Source organism: Coenobita brevimanus, chromosome 110 (genome assembly GCF_032717465.1).
Source record: "Coenobita brevimanus isolate Jiangsu-jjx chromosome 110, ASM3271746v2, whole genome shotgun sequence".
Taxonomy (NCBI): Eukaryota; Metazoa; Arthropoda; class Malacostraca; order Decapoda; family Coenobitidae; genus Coenobita; species Coenobita brevimanus.
The window spans coordinates 39,565,067-39,579,590 of record NC_137063.1 but is presented as its reverse complement, the minus strand read 5'-3'; the positions used below and the strand labels follow the sequence as shown (position 1 = coordinate 39,579,590).

General features: G+C 39.9%; 1 non-coding gene across 1 annotated transcript; it reads right to left on the bottom strand.

Annotated features, from left to right (window-relative positions):
* Positions 1-253: 253 nt before the first annotated feature.
* On the bottom strand, positions 254-372 carry LOC145417654 (5S ribosomal RNA). The gene has a single exon (XR_013900522.1). It is a non-coding gene; the product is annotated as a 5S ribosomal RNA (ribosomal RNA).
* Positions 373-14,524: the final 14,152 nt, after the last annotated feature.

Below are 14,524 nucleotides of genomic sequence, written 5' to 3'. Positions count from 1 at the left end.
AGCATTGACCTGGATATGTGAATTGGCGTTACCTGAATAGAGAGCATTGGATAACGAAAACCAAGTGTTGTTAGTTACTTGGAACAGAAAGCCCTCGGTGGAAATCCCCCTTTTCATTGTTCAGTATTTGGAAATTTTCATTCATTCATTGCCAGACGCCATGTATCCCAAACGGGGTGGCCAAGGGCTTAGAGTTAATTGTTTTACAGGGAGGGGCACTAATCCTCCACCAACCCCACTTGACACGTAGGGATGCCAACAGCATCTGGTGTTCCCCGGCGGTCACCCATCCAAGTACTAACCAGACCCAACGTTGCTTAACTTCGCTGATCGGACGGGAAGCGGTGTACTCAACGTGGTATGGCCGTTGGCATTTTTAAATCTCAGTTTTAGTCCGAGTTGAACGATACTTGATGGATTTGTTGAACATCAGCAACACAGAAGGTATACTAATTGTTTTTTTTAGGCGGGGATTCGAACCAGCGCTTGCAACTGCGTGAGTACAGCAGCTTACCAAGTGAGCCATTTAGACACCCATAGTAAAAAAAAAAAAAAAAAAAAAAAAAAAAAGTCTCTTCAGTTTCTTTTCCTGTCTATATTTCTAAATTCTCGGGTCCTCAGTTTTTCAGTACCAGTTGTATGTCAAAAAGTTGTGATTTTGGGGGGAGCACATGTAATTATAGAGAAGAATGCGTGATATACCACGACATACCAATTACATGAAGAATTTTGCTACCGGGACCAATATAGTACTAGTTTAACGACGAATTCATGCTCCAGATCCAACCTCTGGTGATAATGTAAAACTGTGCAATAGCCGACTAACTGCTGCAACATGCCTTTGCGAAGAAAAACACTTCGGACACCAGCAAGCACTGTAGAACACACACACACACACACACACACACACACACACACACACACACACACACACACGTTAGTATCCATAAATCTTGCATATCAGAGGTTTACAACAAATCTGTGTGACATATGGCATTTACGAGTATCTTTTCACTAGCATGGGCGCAACTGAGGATGTATTTAGGTAGTAACCAGACGAGTTAGATCAGCTGAGAGAAATCTTCGCAGTCAGAGGGCTATATCCTAGCTCGACTAGTCCTTTCACTGATGTAGATATGCTTAGGTTAATATTCAAGCCAATATCGGGATTTTGTTCGTGTGAGAGAATACGTAGTAATTGGTTAAATGCAAGCGATTAACACACTGCTTTATTCAACGACCACTGAATAACTTACATTCCATCTCTTGTTAAGCCCTCCCTGCTGTTTACCCACTTCCCTGATCAAAGTATTTAAACACCAAGTGACTTTGCTTATACGAAAGAATCCTAGCAGCCGTAGAGTGCCATTCTTAGGTATTCCCTTTGTCCTTTCTTCACTCTTACTGTACCCCTGTTTCTCTCATCCTTACTCCGTTTTCTTCCCTATTCTTTACTCTGTTTCTTCTTCTCTCCTTCTTACTCTCTCTTTTTTTTTTTCCTTGCTCCTCACTCTCGCTATTACTTCTTTTCTGCTCACCCTTTTCCCTTCCTATTCCCCTTTTCCCCTTCTGCCTACTCCCCGTTTTCCCTCCTTTCTATCCCCTCTTTCCCTTTCCTTCCAAGCCCCTCTTTCCCTTCTTCGTACCCTCTCTTTCCCTCCTTCCACCTCTCCTTTTCCATCCTTCCATCTCCATTGTTACCAGTCAGTCAGTCCTTCCTACTCCCTGCTTCCCTTCGTTATATTCCCTATCTGCTTCCCTTTTTCACTCTTCTTCCTCCTCCCTCTCCTCTTTCCTCCCTGATACTCCCCCTCTTCCCTTCTTCTTACTCTGTCTTCTTCCCTTCTTCATACTCTACTGCCTCTCGCCTTTCCTCCGTCCAGCTTCCTTCCTTCTCCCTCTCTTGTTTCCACCTTCCTGCTCCCTTTCTTCTTCCGCTTCCCTTACTCCCTGTCTTGTTTCCCCATCCTTACTCTCTCTCTCTCTCTCTCTCTCTCTATCTCCTTTTTTTTTTTTTTTTTTCGTGAACCGTACCCTTCTCCGATTTCATTCATCTTTCCTATCCCCTTCTCTCCTTCCCTCCAGCACTTCTTCCTTCCTTCCTTCCCTCCTTCCTCTAGTCTCTCCTTCCATAACCTCCTTCCTCGTGCATTGACGGTGCTCCAACAAAACCCAATTTGCTATGCCTTCAGTGGTGGTGGTGGTGTGGAGCAACAGTGGTCGTAATTGGTGGATGCTGCTGCTGCTACAGGCCGACGAGAGAGAGAGAGAGAGAGAGAGAGAGAGAGAGAGAGAGAGATTAACAGTGGCCATGTGACTAAATAATCTTGAGAAAGTAAAGACAGAGACAAATATACAGGTAAACATATAGATGAATAATGAGAGAGTGAGAGAGAGAGAGGTAGAATTAACAACGAAAGAGGCCAAATTACCTTATTCCTTTTAGCCCAGGGAAGTAATTTTCGTTTGTTCCTAGTTCGCCATACGCTTATATTCTACATAAGAGAGACTTTTCTGACAGAAGACTGATATAGCTTCCATTAACCCCTCTCTTTTCAGTTTTGGCAAATAAATGCACATAGAAATGACACAGAAATATGGAAGCTGTGAGATGAAAGCTAAGAAATATGACAGAGGCAAAACCTTCTAACTGGAGGGGACACTGAGGAAAATAAGTATAACCACAAGATATTTACGACCATGGAGAGGGATGGCCAGAGGGAAGGAATGGGATACCGCCGAAGAAAAAAGGAAGACGGAAAAGAACTGAAAGTAAGACGGCCAGTAGATATGAAAAATAGCAGTGGGAAGATGTTTTTTCGTTGACACTGAATGTTATGTTTAAAATCTTGGAATATTTTGCTTTCTTGAAGGACTTTGAGCGGGAGGAATGTTAAAGCGATGTCTGGGTAAGGCATGTAGAAGATGTGATAGGGAAAGTGACCTGTTGTTGAGGAAAATAATAACGGGAAGATGTTTTCATTGGTACTCATTTTCGTGATGAGATGCTAGAATGATGTAATTTTTTAGAGATTTGAAGAAGGAAAGATGTTAATGGGATATCTGATTTGAGAGCTGTAGGTAATTCATCGTTGAGAAAAAGATTATTGATAAGGGATAAGGTTCGAAGGGTCTTGGTCAGGGAGAGTAAAGAGATTATATAGTATACAGGAGGCAAAATCTGTATAAACGATTCTTATACAGTATACTGCTAAATAATACAAACCTGGTAGATCTAAAACAACACACATAGAGAGCGAAACGATTAGTAGATGAACAGTGCTTGACCTAATCTGATACTAAGAAGCGATTCAGTAATATGATAATGCAAACACTGGTAATAGACAAATAAAAGGTAGAAAAAAGGGGTGAATGGAAAACAGAAACACTTAATATTTAGTTGAAAAGGAAATACTGGAATTAACGAATATGGAAAAAACTACACACTTAGCCACTGCGAAGAACGATAACTTTTGACAAACACAGAAGTAAAATAATGAATAAGAAGCAGGAAACTGAAAGGAAAAACGAGAGGCAACGAGAAACGGTGAAATAATCAGAGAAAGTAGCCATTTCGAGAAATTAAAGTGGGATGGTATTAAGCAAAAAGGGGAAATATTGATCCATAAGCACACAACAAAGGGGACTGGTTGAGAGAGAGAGAGAGAGAGAGAGAGAGAGAGAGACGTCAAAGGAGTGTACAGGAAACCACGTCGCCACTACCCAATCTGTCCTGTGATTCGAAGTTCTTGTGTGTGTGTGTGTGTGTGTGTGTGTGTGTGTGTGTGTGTGTGTGTGTGTGTGTGTGTTAACGTGCTAGCATGAAATCTATCCTAAGGTGTATAAAACCGTCTGAGCATAGCGTAAATAAAAATAAAAGGAAAAATTGTATGCCATCTGATTCAGGATGTTTGTATGGAAGGGTTCAGCAGATTTCTCCGAGTTTACGTGTATGTTGAGCTAATATGCTTCTCGCTTTCTGAGGTCATTATTTGTGTGCACAGAATCAGTCCCAAAGATGAATAAAATAGTTGGAGATTGCAAGAACACACACACACACACACACACACACACACACACACACACACACACACACACACACACACACACACACACACACACAAAGTAACGGTATTGCATTAGTAAAAAAAAAAAGAAAGTCCAACAAATTAGTTATCTTTACCAAACGTGCTTATTATCAACTGCAGTTATCATCATCATCATCATTGTCATCGTCATCGCCATCGTCCATCATCATCATCATCATCGTCATCGTCATGTCTGTGCATTCCTGGTGTAAAGCGAAACAGATAAAAAACCTCTAATTATTAACACGCAAAACATTCTCCACGCACACACAACAGAGAAAAAAAGTGCACGTAATCCCTCCCTTTTTTTCATGCTAATTTTCAGTCCGGTGCTTGCCAAAAATTCGCCGGATAATCACGATGGGCATAAAAAAAAAAAAAGGTACTGAAAAAAGCCTGCCTGCCTCTTAAATTACACACATTTAATATAGGTAATTTGATGTACCTGGCATTGAAACGACAGCCGGAATTTCTTCATTAATTAGGCTAGGTAGTTTTATCATCATTATCAGTCGGGTATTGGTATTGATAATGCTGTAATTATTTCTGTAATGTAAGTGTTGTTGAAATTCAGTTGACAGTGATGAGTGTTACTTTATTTTAGTATTTATTTCTGTTGTTACTATCATCTCCGCCAACGAAGTTAGAGGAGGTTATGTATTTACCTGTGTTTGTCTGTTTGTTTATTTGTTTGTCTACACGATATTTCGAAAAGTTCTAAATGAATTTTAATGAAATTTTGTGTAAGGGTGGGCCACGGGCCAAGAAAGAACTGTATAAGAATTTTTCTACCTTAACTTGGCACAGATTTTCTTGTGCAGCCTTTTTCATGTTGTTTATTGGCAAAAAAAAAAAAAAAAAAAAAAAAAAAAAGGTATTATGGTTCTGCAGTCTTACCGTACTACTGCGACAAGCATCATGCTCTAGTGTTAATAATTTATTATAACTTAGTCACGGAAGACGAGAGATGGTAATTCTGGACCACGTTAGAGTAAAAGCAATGTAATGCTATTGTACAAAGGGTATTGACTCTTTAGTTCTGAGATTTTCTTCGTAATTCTCAGAGTTCTTCATAATTCTGAGAGATTCTTCATAATTCTGAGAGATTCTTCATAATTCTGAGAGGTTCTTCAAAATTCTGAGAGGTTCTTCATAATTCTGAGAGGTTGTTCATAATTCTGAGAGATTCTTCATAATTCTCAGGGGTTATTCATAATTCCGAGAGGTTCTTGCAGAGCTTAATATAACTGGAGAAGAGGAAGACTGAATTTAAGAGTTATCATTGTAGAATAGGGGTTAATGACGATCGTTTCTAACCTCTTTCGTACAAGAGGTAATTCCTAAGCTGTATGAAATTGTCTGGCACTAGCGAAGAAGAGAGAGAGAGAGAGAGAGAGAGAGAGAGAGTGTGTGTGTGAAAGAGAGAGAGGGCGGGATGTGGGCGAAGAGTACTCAAAGTAAAAACGAAAAAAAAAAAAAATGCGAGTCACTTTTAATGTATGGAAGACGAGGATATGGATGCTGAGGGGAGAAAGATGGAGAAAGTGAATGGAAAGAGGACTGATGGAGAGTGGCGGAGGGAGAGAGAGATAAAGTATGAAGGGTTGGGTGTGAGCGAGAATGATGGAGAGAGAGGCTAAAGGAAAATGATGCAGTAGAGGCAATGGGTGTGGAGGAAGAGGTGTGAGGGATGATGATGGAGAGAGAGAGAGAGAGAGAGAGAGAGTACGAAGTAAGGATGCGTGAAGAGGAGGGAGGTGGAAGAAACAAAGGTGAAGAAAAGAGGGATGGAAGAAGCGAGGGAGAGAGAGTGATAGAGAGAGTAAGCAAAAGATGTTGAGTGAGGGAGGGAATGATGAGGGACAGAATGCTGGAGAGAGAGAGAGAGAGAGAGAGAGAGAGAGAGAGAGAGAGAGTAATAGTGGAATGAAGAGAAATTGGAACACACGCTAACTGAGGAAAGAAGGGAATGAAAGACGAAGAGGGCGACAGAAAAAATGGGATTGAAATGGAGAGGAGAGGAAGGCAAGAAACGAGAGAGATAGATAGAGAGAGAGAGAGAGAGGGCAGTGCAGGGAGAGGCTGAGTGATACGCCATTTTGTTTGTGTTGTTCTCCATTACAAGTAAACACGGGTAGGCCGCCTCTCTCACTCTCTCTCTCTCTCTCTCTCTCTCTCTCTCTCTCATTTATTATTCTTCACTGTTGTCTTCATATTATCATTCTTAGTTGACAGTATGGTGAATGAATGAGTGGATATTGAATGTGGTGAGTGAGAGTGGTGAGTATATGGTGAATGTGTGTGTGTGTGTGTGTGTGTGTGTGTGTGTGTGTGTGTGTGTGTGTGTAGTTGAGCGAGTTTATGGTGAGTATGTCTGTGTGTAGTGAGTATGGCGAAAGTGTGCGGCCCATCTAGTAAGTGGTGAGTGACTGCGTTGAGTGTGCGATGAGTGAGTGTGGTGAGTTAGTGTGTGGTGTGAGTGATGAGCAAGTGTGTGTGTGTGTGTGTGTGTGTGTGTGTGTGTGTGTGTGTGTGTGTGTGTGTGTATGTGTTAGTAAATGAGTGCGCTGGGAATGTGCGAGTAATGAGTGATGCTGGTGAGTGAACTAAGAGCCTGATGAATGTGAGTATTGTTAGATTGGTTAGAACGTTGAGTGGTGAGTGACGATGATGAATAGGAGTGGAAGCAGAACTGACAGATGTAGTGGATAAGGTGGTGAGGGCAAGATTAAGGACTGTGTGTGATGAGTTCGGAGATGAATAAATATGAAAGTCAGTGTGGTGATGAATAATTTAGGAAAACTGTGATGTGTGGTGAACATGTAGGTGATAATAGGTCTGATTGTGATGATTATGAGGACGAAATAATGAAAGCGAGAGTGGTGATGAAAATGAGATGAGCCAAATTGGTGATGAATGTTTTGAGAGTGAGAAGGGTGATGAAACTGAGTAATGAGTAACTGCAGTGAATAAGGTGGTGTCTTGCCCGTTAAGTGACCTGAATTTGATGAATGTGAAGATGAATTTTCTGAAAGTGTGTGTAGTCGGAGTCAGGGTAAATATTTGGACCCCCTGTACTTTGATTATATTTATTTATTTATTTGTATTACTTTTTCTGTATTTTTCTTTTTTTACTATCATCGTTTTATTCAGTTTGGTAGACAGTTTCTAGAGGGGTTAGAAAGACAACACCAACACTGCAATGGATTCTTCTTAAACGTAATAAAATCGTCTGGTGGTGATTAAAACTCATGGTCTACTTTGAAGTGTTTTATTCCGACAAACACCATAGGGTTTTAATTTGTAGGGAATGGACACAGGCGCTGGAGAGAGTTAATATCGTCACCAGTAACCCTTTCACTTTCGCGTCTTTGTATTTTATTCCATATGACGTCAGATGATGTTAGGGAGCTTGGAAATGTAAAAATAAATAAAATTAAATAAAATGTCATCGTAGTAGAGAGGGAAGTGTACTAACCTAACATGACGGCAGGAGGGAGTGTGAGTTGCTAATATTAGCGTTGGAACATTGGCTATAATCTCCCACGACCGATGGTAATTTAGCGCCTTTGATGCCGCTGCCCGGTAATTGATTGTTTAGCCCAGCAATGTTTCACCTGGGCTTGTGTTTACCTGGCCAGTTCATTTGATGCTTCCCGTATTTTAACATTACTTTTTTCCTTTTTTTTCCTCTTTGTGTGTGTGTGTGTGTGTGTGTGTGTGTGTGTGTGACTAGTGTATTCATCTGGCGTGTTTATTAGCCCTGTTTTGCCCTTTGATGTTAACCTCTTCACTACGATGAGGTGTTTTTCATCTGAATTTTTCCTAACTCCTGACGGTTTTATTCAGCTTAGGATTGACCTCTTAAAGTAAAGGGGTCAGTCAAGGCTATATCTAAATCTCTCAAGGTCGGAAAGCCTCGCCAGAGTTGATTAAAATCGTCACGGGGTATCAGGAATAAAGTACGTCATCGCACTGAAAGGGATAACCATAATTTCTCTACGTCATTATTTTAGTCTTCTTGTTAATTTCGCTTTGAACACTCGGGCTCCTATGATTCGCTCTCAGCTGAATAAAATCGTCTGGTAGGAAGAAATAGACAAAAAATGTGTCCTCGGGCTGAAGGTATTAATATGCAAACAGATAAGCTCTAGAAGCGGCCCTAAGCATACACAGGGTAAGTCATAAGTCTGGAAGCAAATGAGACGAGCACATCACAGTGTATCATCAGTCTGACATCCATGCTGTTCATTGTACTCTGTTTCGCTGTCTTAATGAATCCTGTCCATTGCATCCTGTTCATTGTGCTGCTTCATCGACAGTACCATCATATGTCAGCATAAACTTCAAAGAGAGGAAACTTTATATTTTTCCCCTAAGCCCCTAGAAAATTTTTACACACCCTGCATGTCCCAAAAAGAGAGAAAAAAAATATGTATTTCCCTCATACGTTCTCCAAATTTCGTACTCGCCCTGTACTTTTCAAAGAAAGTAAACAGCATTGTATTTTTCCCTCTCCCAAGATTTTTCACTCACCGTGTATTTTCCAGAGAAAGCTTTACATTTTTCTTGTATGTTTCAATTTTTTTACTCACTCTTTTCCAGAGAAGAGAAATTTATATTTTTCTCGTATGCCCTCGGTTTTTTAATTCAGTCTGTATTTTCGAAAGGGAGAAAACGTTATATTTTTTTCCCCTTTGTTCCCAGTTTTTTTTTTCAACTCACTCTGTATAAGTATTTTCCAAAGGGAGAAAACTTCCTATTTTTCCCATATAATCCATTTTTCTTTCTCACCCTGTATTTGCAAAGAGAGAGAGCTTCATACTCCCCCCCCCAATGCTTTTTTTTTTTTTTTTTTTTTTATCACCCCGTATTTTGTATGGTGGGTAATTGGTGACATCTACGCCTTGATAACAAACATAAATTATTCTCCCCATCAATATGCTCGGCGTGATCCCAAGCCCGCGGTGTTTGGGTCGCTAATTCTGCCATAAATCTCGTACATTAGGAATTATTTATTACCCTGGTTAGTAATATATAATGACATAATTAATTACTTATTGATTAAACACTTTTGTGTGTGTGTGTGTGTGTGTGTGTGTGTGTGTGTGTGTGTGTGTGTGTGTGTGTGTGTGTGTGTGGGGCTTGGATGATGAGTGATTTGATGCATTTTTCGCTGACTTGATGACAGGTTCTGCTACTGTTTTCTCCATCTGCTTCTGTTCTCTTTTTCTTCTCCGGCATCTGTCTTCTTTTCCTCACTGCGTATCCAGCCCACTTCTTTATGGTAGGGTGAAATGGAGTCTAGAGTGGGGTAGGATGAGATGATTGTGGGGGTGGTGGTGATGGTGGTGATACTGATGATGGTGATGTTGGTGGTCGTGGTTGTGATGGTCATTTTCTTTACTATATTACAGCATACGTGGTAGAAATGTATGAAAATATATTATGTAGTTCTTGGGAAAATATCAGACTAATACGACAGTAGTATACGCGATCAAAATCAGTATTACAGGTATTACTGAGGACGGTATCATCAAATTACATGACTGGATATTGCCTTCATCCTAGAAAATAATAACTATAGCATATCCCGCACCTGTGAATAATAATTGGTTTGTAGGCTGCTGGTACTGAAGGGGTGAATGAAGGCTGTGTCTAGCTCCTCCAGTTTGAAAAATTTGTCCAAAGATGAGGATGGTTGTAGTTTGAATTAAAAAAGTAATACGTACTGGAGTTGAAAGGGTTAACTCTTCCTAATTGGTAGCGTCGTTAGAGTTGCGAGTTTTCCGCCTAGCTAGTTATTTCCTAACCTCGGTGTGGCTATGTAGTGTGTTTGTATAGATCGTGTGGCGAGGTACAGTATATCCTTCCTTGCTTAGGTAGATTTGCTTAATGGGTGTCCAAATTTTACTTTCCCTTGGGCCAAATTTCCGTCCATTTGCTTCGCGGCCAAAAAGTAATGCTACGTCCCTATGTCCTTTCCATAGCACTTCTTCGTGACTAGCACCGAATTCTCGTGTTAATCTGTTGTAACAACTCGGCATTCACAGAGAGATAAGAGTATTAGGCCAAGTTAAAGTAAAAACAGTGAAGTAAATGTACTGAACAGCCATCATTTTATTGTTTAAGTTCTTGGCAGGAGAGCATAAACATATGACTATACCTGAAGTTCATGGATTAATTAGTTTTACCTGCTCATACAGTAATATTCATTGTTGCCCAAGAAATTATTTAATTCTGTTGGGTGTACTCAGAGGCCTTCTTAGAATCTCTCATTTAGCGATTTATTTTCAGTTACTCCGTAGTATTCTTAATTTTGCATTTAATTGGCTGTCAATACTGGCGCAGCCGGTAAATATGACATGCCAGTGTTATTCATAGTAGTAGTAGTAAGCCCATGACATACTAGTGTTATTCATAGTAGTAGCAGTAAGCCCAGAATCATCTGAAGTATGAAACTGCTAGACTGCAAGCTGAAGCTATCACCTTTCTGCTGTCCACCTTCCCCCTCTCAGGGGATAGAGAAGAAGTTGATGAGTGTTTGCACAACGAGGCACTGGACCCGCTTAGTTACGCCAGTATCACCAGGCTACGGCACCGCTCTCCAGCACCAGCATGCCGGTACAAGAGATTAATAGGTATGCAGAAGTAAACTGATAAGAAAAAATGCTAGGCAGCCTTCAGAGTCTACAGAAAGAGCGCCCTTAGAGAATCACCTGCAGCGCCCCAGGTGATCCATTATCTCTGAGATTACGTGTATTGCAGATTATTATCTTATAATTGGCCTGGAGCATTTCACACAACCTTGAATCTATATTTGATTATTCCTTGATTTCATTACAGTGTGCTTCCTCTGAGTAGTAGGAGAAATAGTCGTAGTAGTCTAAGTACCGGTAGTTGTAGCAGCAGCAGTTAGCGTTAGTTTGCTCAGTGTCCCAAACCGATGGTAAGTGAATTTTATTTCATTTCAGTAGTTTTGCACATCATTCATTAAGCACTGCCATGCGATAGGCACGATTTCTTCCTATTGCCTGCATGTTGCGACACACACGGTTCCTTGATGATTACTGTCCTGTTATTATTACATGTTTTCGATAATTATCCATGTTATACTCAAGTGTTTGCATTAACCACCCCATGGCAATAATAATTGCTTCCGATAATTACCTACTTGCGATAATCACTAGTTTGCGCTTTATTATTTTAATATATTACTTGTAATACCTGTTTTTGTTCGATATTTAAGTGTTCCTGACAAAAACTTCCTGCTGTAATCACTTGCATGAGTCATGCTGAAGTGATGGTGTATATATATATATATATATATATATATATATATATATATATATATATATATATATATATATATATATATATATATATATATATATATATATAAAATCTTGTCGGACGCCGCATGCTGTGAGGGGTGGTATCCATAAACAGAACTTCAAGGCACTATCATCTCTGTTCAGTAACGATGCCCTCTTCCCATAACACGCCTGTCATTGCCAATATACCGTCTCATTTTGCTATTTTGTTTCCTAGCTGTTTTCGCCAGCTAGCGATGTTGTGTACAGGTTTGTTTCAAAATCTGCGTTGCGTATACCTGTACATTTTATTATTTGAAAATTTTAGTTGGAAAAGGGAGATTAACAGAGAGAAAGATTGTTGACGAACACTGTGGAAAATGCACACGCACGCACGCACGCACGCACACACGCACACACACACACACACACACACACACACACACACACACACACACACACACACACACACACACACACACACACACACACACTTTCCACACGATTTACTCTGACTTTCCAGCTCACCTCTCCTGCGTTCAGAAAAGCAGCTTAGATCTGTTATTGACAATGAACGCTCTTGCCAGTATTATATAAATCAAAATCTGGCAAATTGAGTCATACCGCAACGATCCAGCCAAAATAACTAATCGGCTTCAGCTGGGTATTTGCTTACGTAAAAATTTGAGTCGATATTCATAAAATTTCTTACGATATTCCGTGCTCTTCTGTTTACTCCGATGATGTATATTTTTTTCTTTACGTTTCTTGGTATTTCCCGACGATTTTATTCATTTCAGGAGCAACTTTCCAATTTGGAGAGCTTTGGTTGAGCTTCCATTAACCTCTTCGCTAAAAAATCGTCGTCCGGTAGCTAAATAACATCGTCAGAGAGCGGCATGAAGGAAAATTTTGATATGGCTGGTTAATATCCTTTTCAACGTTATGTATGCAGAGTATGGCGATGTTTGAAGGATGTATATAGCACAGAATAGGACAGTAAGGTGTAATAAGCAAAATAAATCGCTTAGGAACGTGTGTTAGGGAGCTTCCTGAACCGACGAGACTATGGTCCGAAAGGTATAATTTGTAACACCTCTTCCTTAATTATTTGTTTTGCATATCAGAGGTATCATTATCTTGCATGTTATTGGTAGCGTTGCGGTAGCGGTATATTGTGCAACATTAGCATTCAATGTAATACTGGGGTGCAATGGCCAGAATGAATCGCTGAGGATGAGACGTTAGGAAATCTCCGAAATAACCTTAAATACCGTCCTGTGTTGTTTATGGAACTATTTGTCTACTCTTCTGTCTTCACTCATAGTCAGACAAACGCTTCATAGTCAAACCAGGATGCGTATTAAGGTGAAATATGTGGGAAACCAATTATTCCTGATAATGATTTACTTCTGTGGAGACCTGCTTATTGTAAAATTTATTAACACTCAATCGGATTACGTGCTTTTAATTGTGCTCTTGATACCTTCAGACGATTTAATTCAGTATAGGGAGATGAGTCAGGTTATGAAGGGGTTAATGGACATCTTTTCTACCCCCTCCACTGTAGGCTAGATGTTTTTTCCAAAGTTAATTATACTCACTTCACTTTAACCTGGCCTAAAATTGCCATCTCTCCATCTTGTCTGCTGAGTTGTAGCAATATAAAAGGGTGCTAGTCACTAAGAAGTGCAGTGAAAAGGGGGTACTGCCGAATTATTGTATTCCTATGCCACTGAGCTGAAATAAACTACAAAAGGACAAAAGTGTGGACGAAGTTAAGACGAAGAGAGAATAATTCGTAAGGAAATAGCAAGAATACGCCAAAAATATGTAAAGCATCGGACTGAATTGGTTAAGATCTCTAATGAATGCCTCCCCTGATCTAAGAAACCCGATTAATTCCAAGTGTAGTCAGAGGAAAGCGGATGTTGGCTTTTTTGTTGTGTTTAGTAACCTCTTGTGCCGGGTCGTTATCAGAAGTTGTGTTATTCCCAATATTTGTAAGTTTATGCCTCCTCCTACTTGTTCCATCTCTTCTTTGCCTTCGTCCTTTCACCTTCTCGTTCTTTCTTTCTTCATTTTTGTGTGTGTTGTATTTCATTTACTTCTTCGTTCTTATTTTGTCTTTGTTACATCCTTTCTTTCTTTTTCCCATTAGTTCTCTTCATCTCTTTGTCCTTTCACCTTTTTGTTCTCTCTATTTTGTTGTATGCCACCTACTTCTGCGTTCTTTCCTTGTCTTTGTTACATCCTTACTTCCCATTTTTTCCTTCTTTATTGTTTGTCCCAGCTACTTCTTCTTTCTATTATTTTCCTGTTGTATCCATTTTCCTTGAACTTTATTTTTACTTTCTTATATTCTCCCACCCTCTCCACTGCTCAGTTATCTTCTATGCTCCCTGTTTTTCTGTTCTTTATTTACATTCTGTCCACACCTCAGTTTTCATCTTTCTCATTTTCGTTTTTTTTTTTTTTTAATTGTTTCACAGTTACTGTTAGCCCTTTCTAACTTCTAAATCCTTTTACAGTTGTTGAAATCTCATTAATTTTATTCTTCTTTACTCTAAACATTACCCTTCTTTTTTATTACTATTTGTCATTCTTCCCTCCCATCGCTCTCCTCTTATCTCCCCTCGTCCTCCCACGTTCCCTGCTTCCCCTTCCCTTAATCCATTCTCCCCCTTTCCCTTATCCCTATCGCCTTCCATCTCTTCCTTAGGTTTTTCGTCCTATATTCCTTTGATTTCAATAATCCTTCCTTATACTTCCCATTCGCTTTCATTCCTCCCTCCTGTTTTTTACTCTCTCCCTGACAGAGTCAGAGGAGGGAGTTGTTATCACTTTGATCAACATGTGTCCGTCTGTAGGGTTGGCGGCAGGGCGGCTTGCCGGGCGTAGAGATGTCGTTTCCGGGCCTGAAATCAGAAAGTATTCACTTTAGAGTCATGAAATTTCACATATTTATGTGTCTTATAGTGATCTGGTGCCTTTTGATAGGTAGAATGCTGTGTCATATCATTATTATTTTTTTTAATGAAAAGTTAAAAAAAAATTCAGAGATTTCAATGTGACCTGAGGAAGGAATCTGAAGGGCCCAGGTTATGTGTTCTCAAGGCGTTC